Source organism: Haemaphysalis longicornis, unplaced genomic scaffold, assembly GCF_048455015.1.
Source record: "Haemaphysalis longicornis isolate Haplotype H1 unplaced genomic scaffold, Haemaphysalis longicornis Haplotype H1 scaffold_19, whole genome shotgun sequence".
In the NCBI taxonomy this organism is placed as follows: domain Eukaryota; kingdom Metazoa; phylum Arthropoda; class Arachnida; order Ixodida; family Ixodidae; genus Haemaphysalis; species Haemaphysalis longicornis.
Window position 1 is genome coordinate 7,747,893 of NW_027526288.1, and position 13,320 is coordinate 7,761,212.

The following is a 13,320-nucleotide window of genomic DNA, read 5'->3' on the forward strand; positions in this document are numbered from 1 at the left end:
AACGCAATGATATAATCTAGAAAACTACCCAACTGATTGTTTAATGCGCAAAAATATGGGGCTGCGGTGCACACCCCCAAAATTGGGCAATATCGTTCCCAAACTTCATTAGGGCTTCCGCAAAGTTCGTTCCTGTTTGCGGGGGTTCTCGTCCTGTGAGTCCGGGGCCCTCACGCCCAAAAAGGGTAGACGATGACGTTAAAAATTTAGTGTTGATCGCAACAATTCCCTTCCCTCCCTGGGTCTGCTCATTCCAATAAAAGCAATCCCATCGTAAAAAAAGAAAAAGAGTGGAGGTGCTGGGTATCGATCTCAGTACCTCTCGCATGCTAAGCGAGCGCTCTACCATCTGAGCTACACCCCCGGACGAGGAACGTCTTCAGTTTAAAGAAAGCACTTTCAAGAACCGATCTCCCTCCCATGGCGTCGCCCTTGCTTTTGACCTAGAATAATTCCAGTTTGGCGCCGAGCGGAGATTCCGCAACGGAGCACGCAAGCTCCCTGCCTTTTGCGTCGTATTGTCCCTGTTCGATCTCGCCCTCCGTCGGGGGTGTAGCTCAGATGGTAGAGCGCTCGCTTAGCATGCGAGAGGTACTGGGATCGATACCCAGCACCTCCACGTCACTTTTTTTAGAACTCCTTTTTTTTTCAGAATTCAGAATGCTTAAATAGATAAAATTGCGCAGTACGTTTGTCCTTATCCTAAAAGAGTCCACAAGGCGATCTACAGACCATGGTGTTGGATAACTGTCTAACACTATGCTTCAGACTACCGGCTCAACAGCCATATCGTGAGCTACGGACGTCAAAAACAGCGTGTCACGCAGTTTGGTTGGCTGGAACCTGCAATGGCGTCATTATGTAAAGACATTACGACCGCTGCGACAGTAGTCTGAACCTGGCCTGAGACTAAAATGGAAACGAATCAACTTGTTCGCACCCGCATATCACCTAGATTATAGCAAAAAAAAAAACAGAAATCTTGTTTTGTTTTTCCTGTATGAAGGCCCTCCATTGCTGTAACCTCGGATTTCCTTCGTCGCGCACTGCCACAAGATCATGTGCTACCATTAAGATTGTGGAAGCCGTTAGTGTTTACGAGGGTGTTATTACAACGTAGGGGCCACCTCTGATACTCCGACACAGGCTAGAGGCGCCAAGAATGAAAAAAAAAAAAATGATTTCCCTTGTATTTTATTGCTGGCTCAAAATTTCGAAAAAGCGTGTTTCTTCGTGGCGTTGTTGTTCTCCCCAATACTCTTAACTGTTTTTTTTTCATTATGGTGAATAAATGACTAGCTGAATACTTTGAGGTCCCTACCAACACGAAGGGTGCACATTACATGGGTTTTACGCGCCGAAGCTACACGTAGGCCATGAGGCATGCCCTAGTGGGAGGCTTTTTAACGTGCTCTTTACTCGAAACACACAGGCATTTTCGCTGTTCGCCTCTTTCTGAAAAGCCGTCGCCTCGGCGGGGAATCGAACCCACGTCCTTGGGATCAGCCGCACAGTGCCTCAGCCAATGCCCAACATAGGAAACCAAGATGTGGATGCGGCATAACACCAACCAGAGTCGAAATGACGGCACAATTAGGCACCCTGATTAGGACCAAAACTCACACGAGCACTAGTCTGATGTTCCCTTCGATAAGCGGAACGGCTCAAGACGCCACACACAAAAAACGGCAAACCAACAGAAACAAACAGAAGCAAGAAATGCCTTGCTCGGCTTATGCAGCGCGATAACGTCTGGAAAGGGGAAAATAACGCCAGGTTATGTGCATCGGCATTGCAAGTGACGTTCTGCACACCACCCTTGTAACAAAGGGGTAGCCACCAACCTTCGTCATTAACATGTTTTACAAAACAAATATTATTGGTTACGGGCAGTTAGGCAACTGTCATTTAGGATGTAAAGTTTCCTGAGTTCATTATCTGCTCTTTTTCTGCTGAAGTGGTAACCATTTGTGATATCTCTACGAAATTTCCTCTTCCCGGGCGTTATCGCGCTGTATAAGCCGAGCAAGGCATTCCCTGCTTCTGTTTGTTTGTGTTGGTTTGCCGTATTTTTTGTGGCGTCTTGAGCCGTTCCGCTTATCGAAGGGAACATCCGAGTGCTCGTGTGAGTGTTTGTCCTAAGCAGGGGGCCTAATTATCCCGTCATTTCGCACTCTCGTCGGTGTTATGCCGCATCCACATCTTGGTTTCCTAAGTTGCGCATTTATTAATGCACCCGCCACGGTGGTAGAGCTGTGCAACATGCGGACCCCAATGCGCTCACTGTAAGCAAGTATTTTGCTCAAAATGTCAGTCTGTTGTATGAAGTGTACAAGTTACAGGACCCCGAACTTGAATGGCTTCCTGTTTTAGAAGAACTGTGTACTTTTGATGTTTATTTCAAGTCCTTCCGTCAGCCAAAGTCCGGCAGGCGGTTTTTAATTTATCCGTGACTTGTATTACGTGTGTGCAAAAGGTAATAAACAAAAAAAAGCCACTGTGGTAGAGTGGATGAGACTATGCGGCTGATCCCAAGGACGTGGGTTCGATTCCCCGCCGAGGCGACGGCTTTTCAGAAAGAGGCGAACAGCGAAAATGCCTGTGTGTTTCGAGTAAAGAGCACGTTAAAAAGCCTCCCACTAGGGCATGCCTCATGGCCTACGTGTAGCTTCGGCGCGTAAAACCCATGTAATGTGCACCCTTCGTGTTGGTAGGGACCTCAAAGTATTCAGCTAGTCATTTATTCATCATAATGAAAAAAACAGTTAAGAGTATTGGGGAGAACAACAACGCCACGAAGAAACACGCTTTTTCGAAATTTTGAGCCAGCAATAAAATACAAGGGAAATCCTTTTTTTTTTTTTTCATTCTTGGCGCCTCTAGCCTGTGTCGGAGTATCAGAGGTGGCCCCTACGTTGTAATAACACCCTCGTAAACACTAACGGCTTCCACAATCTTAATGGTAGCACATGATCTTGTGGCAGTGCGCGACGAAGGAAATCCGAGGTTACAGCAATGGAGGGCCTTCATACAGGAAAAACAAAACAAGATTTCTGTTTTTTTTTGCTATAATCTAGGTGATATGCGGGTGCGAACAAGTTGATTCGTTTCCATTTTAGTCTCAGGCCAGGTTCAGACTACTGTCGCAGCGGTCGTAATGTCTTTACACAATGACGCCATTGCAGGTTCCAGCCAACCAAACTGCGTGACACGCTGTTTTTGACGTCCGTAGCTCACGATATGGCTGTTGAGCCGGTAGTCTGAAGCATAGTGTTAGACAGTTATCCAACACCATGGTCTGTAGATCGCCTTGTGGACTCTTTTAGGATAAGGACAAACGTACTGCGCAATTTTATCTATTTAAGCATTCTGAATTCTGAAAAAAAAGGAGTTCTAAAAAAAGGAGTCTTGGAGGTGCTGGGTACCGATCCCAGTACCTCTCGCATGCTAAGCGAGCGCTCTACCATCTGAGCTACACCCCCGACGGAGTTAGACGTCGAATGCGGACAATACGAAGCAATAGGTGCCACTGCTCCATTGCGCAATGCCACTCGGCACCGAACTGGAATTAATCTGGGTCAAAAGCAAGGGCGACGCCACGGGAGGGAGATCGGTTCTTGAAAGTGGTTTCTTGAAACTGAACACGTTCCTCGTCCGGGGGTGTAGCTCAGATGGTAAAGCGCTCGCTTAGCATGCGAGAGGTACTGGGATCGATACCCAGCACCTCCACTCTTTTTAAATAATGTTTCACAGAGAAACGTTTTTTCAGTGCACGTGTGAGAACATTGAGTGGGCGGGAGGAATTGTTACTATCAATACTCACGTTTTTACCGTCATCGTCTACCCTTTTTGGGCGTGTGGGCTCCGCGACTCACGGGAAGAGAACCCCCGCAAACAGGAACGAACTTCGCGGTAGTCCTAATGAAGTTTCGAATTGATATTGCATTGGAAGCAAATTAGAAAGCCCTCGTGCAGGGAGTCCCTCTCTTGGGCTCAGCCTACAGGGTGGTCCTCGCAACCGCAGAAAAGCAATAAAAAGAAAGCACACCTGTGCTCCAACGATATTTCACAATTTGGGCGGGGGTGCACCGCATCCCCATATTTTTGCGCATTAAACAATCAGTTTGGTAGTTTTCTAGATTATATCATTGTGTTTGAAAAAATTTAGTCGAAGTCCCCCCTCACTCCAATTCATGGTTTTAACCAGCCGAACATACCTTTACGACATGATTGCGTCACATTGTGATGCTCCGGGGTTAGCTTGGACCACGTGCGAATTTAACGTAGTGCAAAAACGATTTTTGTATTGCACTGTGTTACAAGTTCAAATTTGTTTCCACTTTTCACTCTACGCTAAATGTACTGCTAACAATTACAACAAACGCCGTACCCCGACGTGTATTCCTGCTCTGTTTGGAGGAGCCGCTGATAGTAATTTCTGCTTTTAGGAATTGGCGCGGGCATTGCACCTAACGGTTTTATTTCTTTGCACACAGTTACTGTGGAGATACAAGTTAGTTCATAGTAACGTTTTGTTGCGAAAAAAGGTCTTAGCGAGGCGAGATTCCGTTGGGCAGAGAGAGAGAGGGAGAGATAGATAGATAGATAGATAGATAGATAGATAGATAGATAGATAGATAGATAGATAGATAGATAGATAGATAGATAGATAGATAGATAGATAGATAGATAGATAGATAGATAGATAGATAGATAGATAGATAGATAGATAGAGAGAAAAAGAAAGAGAGAGAGAGAGAGAGAGAGAAAGTAATTTTATTCCTTGACAGCCAGTTATCCTAGACGTCGGCCAAGACCTCTTGGGCTCTGGCAGCGTCTTCGGCCAACTGAATGGCCCTGACTTGATCCGCTGGGTCCGAGCTGATCAATACGGTCTCCCATTGCTCCACACTAGCGATTTTTTGACCTATAACGTTGTCTCCCGTGGGCAGGCCCACAGCATGTGTCCTAGGTCTGCCCTGTTCTTACACCGGTGACACTTTTCAGAATACTTCCCGGGGTAGCAGTAACTGTACGCTACCGGGTTGGGGTACGAGTCCGTTTGCAGAAGTCGCAAAGGAGGGGAAGCCTTTACGTTTCTTGACAAGTTCAGCAAAACAAGTTGCATTTTACAGCGAAGCTTTCTTTGTTTCACTGATGCGACCGTCCCGTCAGCAAAACGCATTGTAGGGATGCCAACTGTACACAATTGGTTTCTTAAAACAGTGATGATGGTAAGCGAAGGCATACAAGTGCCTCAAGAAAAAAAAAACACGTTCCCGTGGTCGAAATCGAACCTGGGTTCCTCGCGTAATGAAGGCGACGTGTAAATGATGACGCCATTCCGGCAGTTTTTTTTCTTTATTGCGCTCCAATCCGAACCAGTCGAAGTAGTTTGGGTTTTGGACTTTGACTTTGACTCAGGTTACATGAGAGAAATATCCCCGATTTAATCATCTCTCAACAAAGAGGTTTTGATTTCACCCTTTTACTTCGTGACAGCTTGCACCGGTAAGTTTCGCTTCATCGAAAAGCAAGATACGTGAATAAGGAGAAATTAAAAATATGGTCTCGGCAGCCCCTAATTATGTAACTGACTTCATTATGTACAAGAGTGTGGAACGTCAGCAACCTCGATATTTCATTATATAAGTCACGAGTCAATAAATAAAGCATCTGCTTTATAGACACATCTTGTTATTCAAAGCCAATACAATCTCTTTCAGGCCGGTTTACTATAATTCGAAAAAGAAATCCCGGATTTGACGAGGCAGGACGTACAATTAATCTTGTTGATAGATGGGTTCAACCCTACGTTAATCAGGGCGAGAAATAGAGGTCATCTCTACGAACGAGCAAAAGAAGTGAAAATTAAGTGGCACAAAACGATCAGTTTTCGGGGTAAGTACACCACAAAGATTGCAAGCCCGATTTTTCTCAGCACGTTTCTCACAACATCTGTATGCTGCCCTGCGTGAATAGAAAGTGTAAGATGCTAATATTTGAAGTTTCACGTGCGGCGTAAGAGTTACTTCCTTTCTGTTTTCTTTTACACCGGACCAAATTCTTCGGACAACGTGAGTATGCGTAGACATCGTCGTACACACGTTTCCCTTGCTAGCTTTTAAATGCGGCGAACACCGCCGGCTAATGCGTCGGAAAATGGAACACTGACAATTCAACCGCTCAGGGCCGGTCACCGGCAGCCGTTCAGTCGAATCCTGCAAAAGTGCTGGAAAAAGCAACGGCGCAATAAAAAGAAAATGGCTGCAATCCACGCTATGAAGGGGGTTGGACCGCGAAGCTGTAAGCGATACCCACAACGATTCCCCATGCGACGTCACTTGAATTCACACACGTGGTTCTACAATGAGTGAAACCAGAGGCAAGGGAAACGTACACACACACCTTTTATTACTTCGCAACGACATTCACGACTGCTTTATGATCAGTGTGATAAACAGAGATTTTCAGTCCTCACTGTAGAAACATTCTATGCTAATAGTAAATGAATTCATGATCCATGAATAGCGGTTGGTTGAGTTGTATTGGTGAAGCACATGAGTGCAGAGTCCGTCTAGCAGCGCCCTCTGCTTCGCGTAGCACCTCGTCATTCTGGCGGGCTTGTCGCTTGCGCTGTGCTTCTCTGGCGCCATTTGCCGGGTCCTGCCTAGGCTGTGGCTTGCGCTGGGCGTCTTGTGCGAGAGCTCGTAGGTTTTGCCTATGACGCTGTTGAGCGAGACGGTTTTGTTCTTTCCGTCGAGCATTATCTCCATGCTGTTCGTCTGGCGTCTTTAATTTCCGTGGTCTAAACATGGTAGCCTGAAATGAACTGAATGAGTTGCTACACCGCTCTCTCTTTTAGGGCGCAGCCTTATGGAAGCAGTCGCCTGGCTTTCGCGGTGGCGGTGTCCCGAACGCAGCAGCGTCGGTGAGGAAGAGAGCGGCACGCGCGGGCTATGGCGTCATCTCTCTCAGTGCCTCTTCCTCACTGTTGTTTTGATGCGCCAATTTTAACCCGAATAAATGTGTTTCCCTGGCCAGCCTCAGCTGCCGTCCTAATTATTATAATACATGCCAAGTATTTTTATATATATATAATGTGCAATATTTGATACATTGGCTGTGATCTTAATGGGCGAAGCGTCATATTACACTACATGTCTTCATAGCTATACGTGCATCACGTCACTGATTGCTTACGTTGCGCTTACGCAAAAAACTGACGAATTCACTGTGAATTTATGCAGTCGAGAATAGGGCCCGGGACACGAAAATTTACTTGGCTGGTTAGAGGTATACTTGTTCGCAGTAAAAACTCCACATCCGCATTGCAGCGTCCGGGCTAATTGCGGTACCACATTATCCCCTGGTGAGCCTGCAAAAACATTATTGCGTTCATCGCCCCCGCCTTTTTTACTTACATGCGCTATAATTGTCGTGGCAACAATGCGTGGAGGCTCAGCTTGCGTAGGGGAGAGGTTATGCTTTCGCCCTCTCATGCTTGTTTGATTCTCCTACCCCCCCTCGTCGCCCCCGATTTCCGCCCGCCAACCGCTGATTCCACCGGGCCAGCCGGCGCCGTTATGCTGGATGGCGTACGTACGCCTCTTGGGCAGTAACAATGCCAGCTCGAATATCACTTGAAACACTTTATTCGCGTTACGTTGCGACGGGCGGCGAGAAACATTGATGCGCAATACAAAACAGACAAGGTTGGCTGTCATCAAGAACAGCACGCGCACGACAGATGTCCAATCCTTCAGCTCAACCTCATGGCATACGAACGAGTTTCCCACCTTTCATTAAGCAATCAGAAAGGCCTCTTGCTGCGTACTGGCGTTCTTGGCGTCCCTTTTTCAGCACCGAATCTCCAACCACATGAGACACGCACGTCAGTATCGCCGTGCGGCAGTGGAAGCATGGGTGACCGTTTTCGCGCATGCGGGCCACCAGTTGTGCCGGGGAGAAGTGGACATGAAGAAAATGAGAGGAGAAGCGTGTCCCCAGGGCCGCTACCTTTAGGGCCGCTACCTTTAGGAGCGCAATAATCGAACCGAAACTAGAAAAAGTAACACCGCCCTGGTTTAGCTTCCCGTACGTAGAAACGTCACGTACGTAGAACTTTCATGGGTGACCAGTGCGCATGTCCAAACGCACAGGGCCTACGTGAGCTTCACCGACGTACGTGAGAGAGAGAGAGAGAGAGAGAGAGAGAGAGAGAGAGAGAGAGAGAGAGAGAGAGAGAGAGAGAGAGAGAGAGAGAGAGAGAGAGAAAACGTTTATTGAAAAGCAGGGACGGGGTAGGGGAGAAAAAGAGTTAGGAGCTGTGGGCGGCCATCCTATTCCGGTAGGCCGCGTGCCGCGGCTGCCATCTTCGCGTGAGATTCGAATTTTTACGTTGCGGCGTTAACGTTGCTTCCGCACGTGAAGCTGAATGTCGGCGCCCTGCCCTACCAGTCCGTCTATAATCCTTCGGTGCGATATTGTCTTCTTGGCTGTTGATTATCGCCTTCAATTTGCTAGTTCTTAACCTCACTTAAAGTTTACATCACAAACAGTGTTTTCTTTTTCAGATAGAAGAGCGATTTCCCTGCTGTTAAGCCTGACGAAGTAGGTTTGTCGGTTTCATAGCAGCGGGCTCGCGAGATCACGAGTGAGTACAGCAGTATCTGTGCCTGTTAGCAAATAACGCTAGGAGTAACTCGCGGTAATGGGCGTAGAGCGCGTGCATCCAAACACCCTACGCCCGGAGCGCGTCGGCTACGTGCAACTAAAAGGGAATCAAACTACATCCGCGTGGGCTGCGTAACCTTTTCACGTTTGTGTACATGAACTCTGTACGGACGTGAAACTAAAACTGTATTTTATGACACCATTGGCAACCACGTGAGTACGTCTAAATCTTGGGGTATTCTTCGTTACTTCTGGACCCCTCCTACTGGAAGGCAAAGTCATCGAACCAAATACGACAATCACTCAACCGACACACTTTTGGGGCACCTGGACGCAAAATACTTCCCGCCCGGTCCGCAACAATGCCGCAGACTACGATGGATCGTCGAACCCCACACTGGATCAACACATCCTCATCTCGGAGGTATGAGCGGCACCGGCCCGCATCCGACAGAACACCGCTGCTGGCCCTGATATAATTTCCAACAAGCTACTAGCCCACGGGCGTAGGCAAGAGGGTGCAAAAGGGGCACTTCACCTCCCCCCCCCCTCCCGAAGCCACCCCAGGACAATTGGCCCACCCCCATTCCCTTTCCCTCTTTCCCCTCAAAATAATAGGTTTGCCCCCCCCCCTCGATGATGACTCCCTCGTGTCCGTCACGGCGTGCCTCAATAGAGTCGAGAGGGCAAGATCCTTGCAGAATGGAAGCTCGCTTACGTTCAGCTCATTCCCAAACTAAACAAGACCCCCTCCATTGACAGCCTACGACCTATCTCGCCAACGTCCTGCGTAGGAAAGCTCATGGAGGATATTGTTCTCGCTCACCTCCAGCGGCACCTAGACGATCGCGACCTCATACCAGCCTCCATGTTCTAATTCAGACCCCACCTCGCCACCCAGGACATCCTGCTCAAGAATAAAGATCCAGTCGTGGCCCTGGTGACCCTACACTTCCTTATGAAAATGCTGCCATTGAACTTCAAGGGGGTCTTTGACAATGTGTCCTACTCAGTCATTTTGGCGCACCTGTGAAAGCTGCATTGCGGGGAATGCACGCACGCTTACGTGCGAGACTTCCTCACCAACAGGCAAAGGGGCTACATCAGAGACGCTCAAAATTTTGACCCAGGCTGTCCTCACAAGCAAAGTAGCGAAGACTTCACAAGCAAAGACTTCACTTAGAACCAGTTTTTAACAGCTGGAAGTGTTATATCGCGAAAGCCTTCGAGTCATCACTGGTCTACATGGTTTACATGGCGAAGTTTTGCCTCTCAACAGAGGTCACAGGTCTCGCCACGCGAGCGGTCTACGGAGCCAGCAGAACACCGATATGCGAAGCGCTGCTCCCCATTTCCACTCGGGGTGGAGTTGACGGTTGCAGGCACTAAAAAGCTACCCCCTGATAAGAAGGCAACCAAGGCCATTAGAACAAATCGCCTGGACCAGTATGTGACACTGGCTGAAAAGCGTCTTTCGATAATTCCCCGTTCAAGTTCTGGCCTATCCTAGCAGATTACCCAAACGCAAAGACCTACACCACCTAGTCCAAACATCAAATATAAAGCGAGAGTGCCCTCGGTTCGACTACACGTTCGGTCAATTAGGGTACGCGCTCTTTTGCTTACGGCCGCTGCACGAAGCATGGAGTATGATAAAGAAGCCGTTTGTTGTGTTGGTGACATTCTAAATAATTGGCCGAGTAATCGGCTAAGCACAGAAAATTGTGGGTTAAGAGGGGTTGACACTGGTCTTTTCTGAAGTAGTGGTCCAGTATGCCCCTTAAATTCACAAGATCACAGCAGTTCAATGGGAGAATCGTGAGATAGAAAGCACCATCTTCTACCAATGAAAGAGACTGACGAACGCGTAATGGTAGAGACAGCGTAGACCCCCTCGTTGATAAGAACAGCTACTACTCTCCCAAACAGCGACAATACTGCTTAACCGGGTCATCATCTCAAGTGAAAGGTAATTGAGGTGAAATAACTGCACTGAGATCAGAGCGACCCAGGTCGTCATAGATTCCGTGCGGAAGTTTCCCCAGTATGTTAAACTGTGTGAAACCTTCCCCATAGCCCGGAATTTCGCGATAGCCCTCACAACAAAAACGATTCCCCATTCCTCCGTAACTTCATGGTCGCATTGAGACGAGAGGATTTCACGATGATGAATATACCTGCTATGGGTCCTCACCAGTAACCTAAAAAAAGGTGGAGTGACCCTGAATTTTTAGTGCGAATGCACTTCTTAAGCGAGCCTGAAGCGTCCGCCGCCGTCCGCATTCCGCCGCCGTCCGCATTCCGCCGCCGTCCGCATAGCAACAGCTGCGGGTGCGCGTGCTCCTCGTCTTCCTTGGCAACGGGGGGAGATGGGCGGGCGCTGCCTGGCCACTGACATGGCACATACCCACGTGGGGGATTGGCCAGGAATCTCCTCGTCTTCTTTGGCAACGGGGGGAGATGGGCGTGCGCTGCCTGGCCGCTGACATGGCACATACCCACGTGGGGGATTGGCCAGGAATCGGGCGTGAGAAGGGCTAATGCACCCCGCGCTGCCTGGCTGCTGACATGATACATACCCACGTGGGGGATTGGCCAGGAATCTCCTCGTCTTCTTTGGCAACGGGGGGAGATGGGCGCGCGCTGCCTGGCCGCTGACATGGCACATACCCACGTGGGGGATTGGCCAGGAATCGGGCGTGAGAAGGGCTAATGCACCCGCTTAAAGGAGTACTGACACGAAATTTCAAAGCTGAGATCCGCTCTAGCAATCAAGTACAACGACAACACAAATAGGTGTCTGTGAATAAATGCATCTTTCTTTCTTTGTAGTTGTGTGTGTGTGTGTGTGATCTCTCTTTCGCGAACATTACCGAACCGCGCAAATTCAACTCATGCATTCGCACTTTCACATTGTTCCCCTCGGGGAAATGCGGGGAATTTTTTTCCGCGTTTTTGAGCTAGTTTACTTTATTTCTTATCTATATTAGTATTTATTTAATTGCCGCCGACACAATTTTCAATATACAACGTCGTCTGCCGCGATGACCATGAAACACACATGCTGTTCACGCACAATCGTTCCGAACCATGACGCTATAAACAACTTCGTATTTCGTGCATGGTAACAGCAACTTTTAGTTGCATTGATAGCCACTACGGGACAATGGCATGACATCGCGACGTGAAACTTGTGATTACCAGTTCCTGCCCGACTCGACCATTCCGAGCACCCGAGAGCTCCAATGTTCAGGAATAGTGGGTAATTGTCGTGCAGCGATCTGTAAGTGTCACGTTATCAGATATCTGTACGCCATCTAGTTCCGATGTAGAAATCACCGACGCACCGCTTTTTATATTCTGTGCGGAAGAGACACACGCTCACATGCGACCTTGTTGTCAGTGCACCGTCAGACTCCCGCCCAGCGGAAAGCACTCTCCACGTGACGTGGCACTGGAACTGTTAAGCCTTGTTTTGGGGTCACCACGTTGTTGTAACGAAACGAATCCGGACATTTCGTCGAATTATCAAACCATGAAAGTTTATTACTGTACTTGAAAAAAATTCGCACGATGTAGTAGTATACACGTGCATGTAAAAAACACGGTGGCCATCGAATGAAGCACGTTGACGTCTTCGAGGCCTGGCGAGCTCCCGTCTGCGCTGTGGGAAGATGACCCGAGGTACACCCATAGTGTTGTCCAGGAGGAGCATTCCTTTGCAGCCACCGCATCGGATTTTCACGGCACGTGGCTGCTCGACTCCTTCCAGCTCCGGTACATTGTGAACCTGCACAAGTATCGCAGCAGGAGGAGTGCCGAATGAGATTGGCGGACTGGGAAGCAAAACCTCTTCTCCTACCACTCTGCTTAAAATTTGGATAAAAAATTGCCACACCTTGCCCTAGGGGTGCAAGGCTGGAGAAACAGGCGAGCTGGGGGTCGACCTAGCTTCTCACGGTTTTGCTAAGTGTCGCTAGGTTTCGCGATGTTCTTGATGGGTTGAACCTGCCCTGCCAAGTTCAGCAGGATTTTACAAGGCCGTTCCGGTCGCTCCCCCAAACTGACAGTGGATCCCAGGGAGAAAGAAGCTAGGTCGTCCCCAAGCTCCGCTGTTTCTCCAGCCTTGCACTTCAAGTGTAGGTTGCGCCCCTTTATTGCGTTTTAGTAGCCAAGGAAATACTATCACCATTACATGGTATAATAAGGGGTGCACATACGCATATTCCCCTTGTGGCGCGAAAGCTGGCCTCGTTGTTATAATATCCTATCTGAGGTGGTGCACCATTTACAGGCGGTGGCGTTTTTTGGTATTTTTTTTTCTAACGCCACCGGACCAAGCTCTAGCTTATACAGCTCCGCTATTAGAAGTGAATAAGGCTATGCTTCAACTCAAACGCAGCTTTTTTAGTGCTTCTGTAGCCTTTCGATCGGCACCACACAGCGCTTTGTTTTCTTTTTGTTTTTTCTCTGGGACATCAACGAGCACGTCACAAAACCCACTGAGGAATTCGTGAGGCGCTGCCGCTCAGGAGACGGCAAAGAATGTCAACCATAGCGGCAGGTTTTCTGACCATGAAAACCGACGCCCGGCACCCATGCTTGACCACCTCAACAAGTGTGACTCTGGCCACCAAAAACGAA

General features: G+C 48.4%; 4 non-coding genes across 4 annotated transcripts; 2 read left to right on the top strand and 2 right to left on the bottom strand.

Annotated features, from left to right (window-relative positions):
- Positions 1–291: 291 nt before the first annotated feature.
- Trnaa-agc (transfer RNA alanine (anticodon AGC)) lies at positions 292–364 on the bottom strand. Its single transcript has one exon. It is a non-coding gene; the product is annotated as a tRNA-Ala (tRNA).
- Positions 365–546: 182 nt separating this feature from the next.
- Trnaa-agc (transfer RNA alanine (anticodon AGC)) lies at positions 547–619 on the top strand. Its single transcript has one exon. It is a non-coding gene; the product is annotated as a tRNA-Ala (tRNA).
- Positions 620–3,409: 2,790 nt separating this feature from the next.
- On the bottom strand, positions 3,410–3,482 carry Trnaa-agc (transfer RNA alanine (anticodon AGC)). The gene has a single exon. It is a non-coding gene; the product is annotated as a tRNA-Ala (tRNA).
- A 174-nt stretch (positions 3,483–3,656) lies between these two features.
- Positions 3,657–3,729, top strand: Trnaa-agc (transfer RNA alanine (anticodon AGC)). Its single transcript has one exon. It is a non-coding gene; the product is annotated as a tRNA-Ala (tRNA).
- The last annotated feature ends 9,591 nt before the right edge of the window (positions 3,730–13,320 follow it).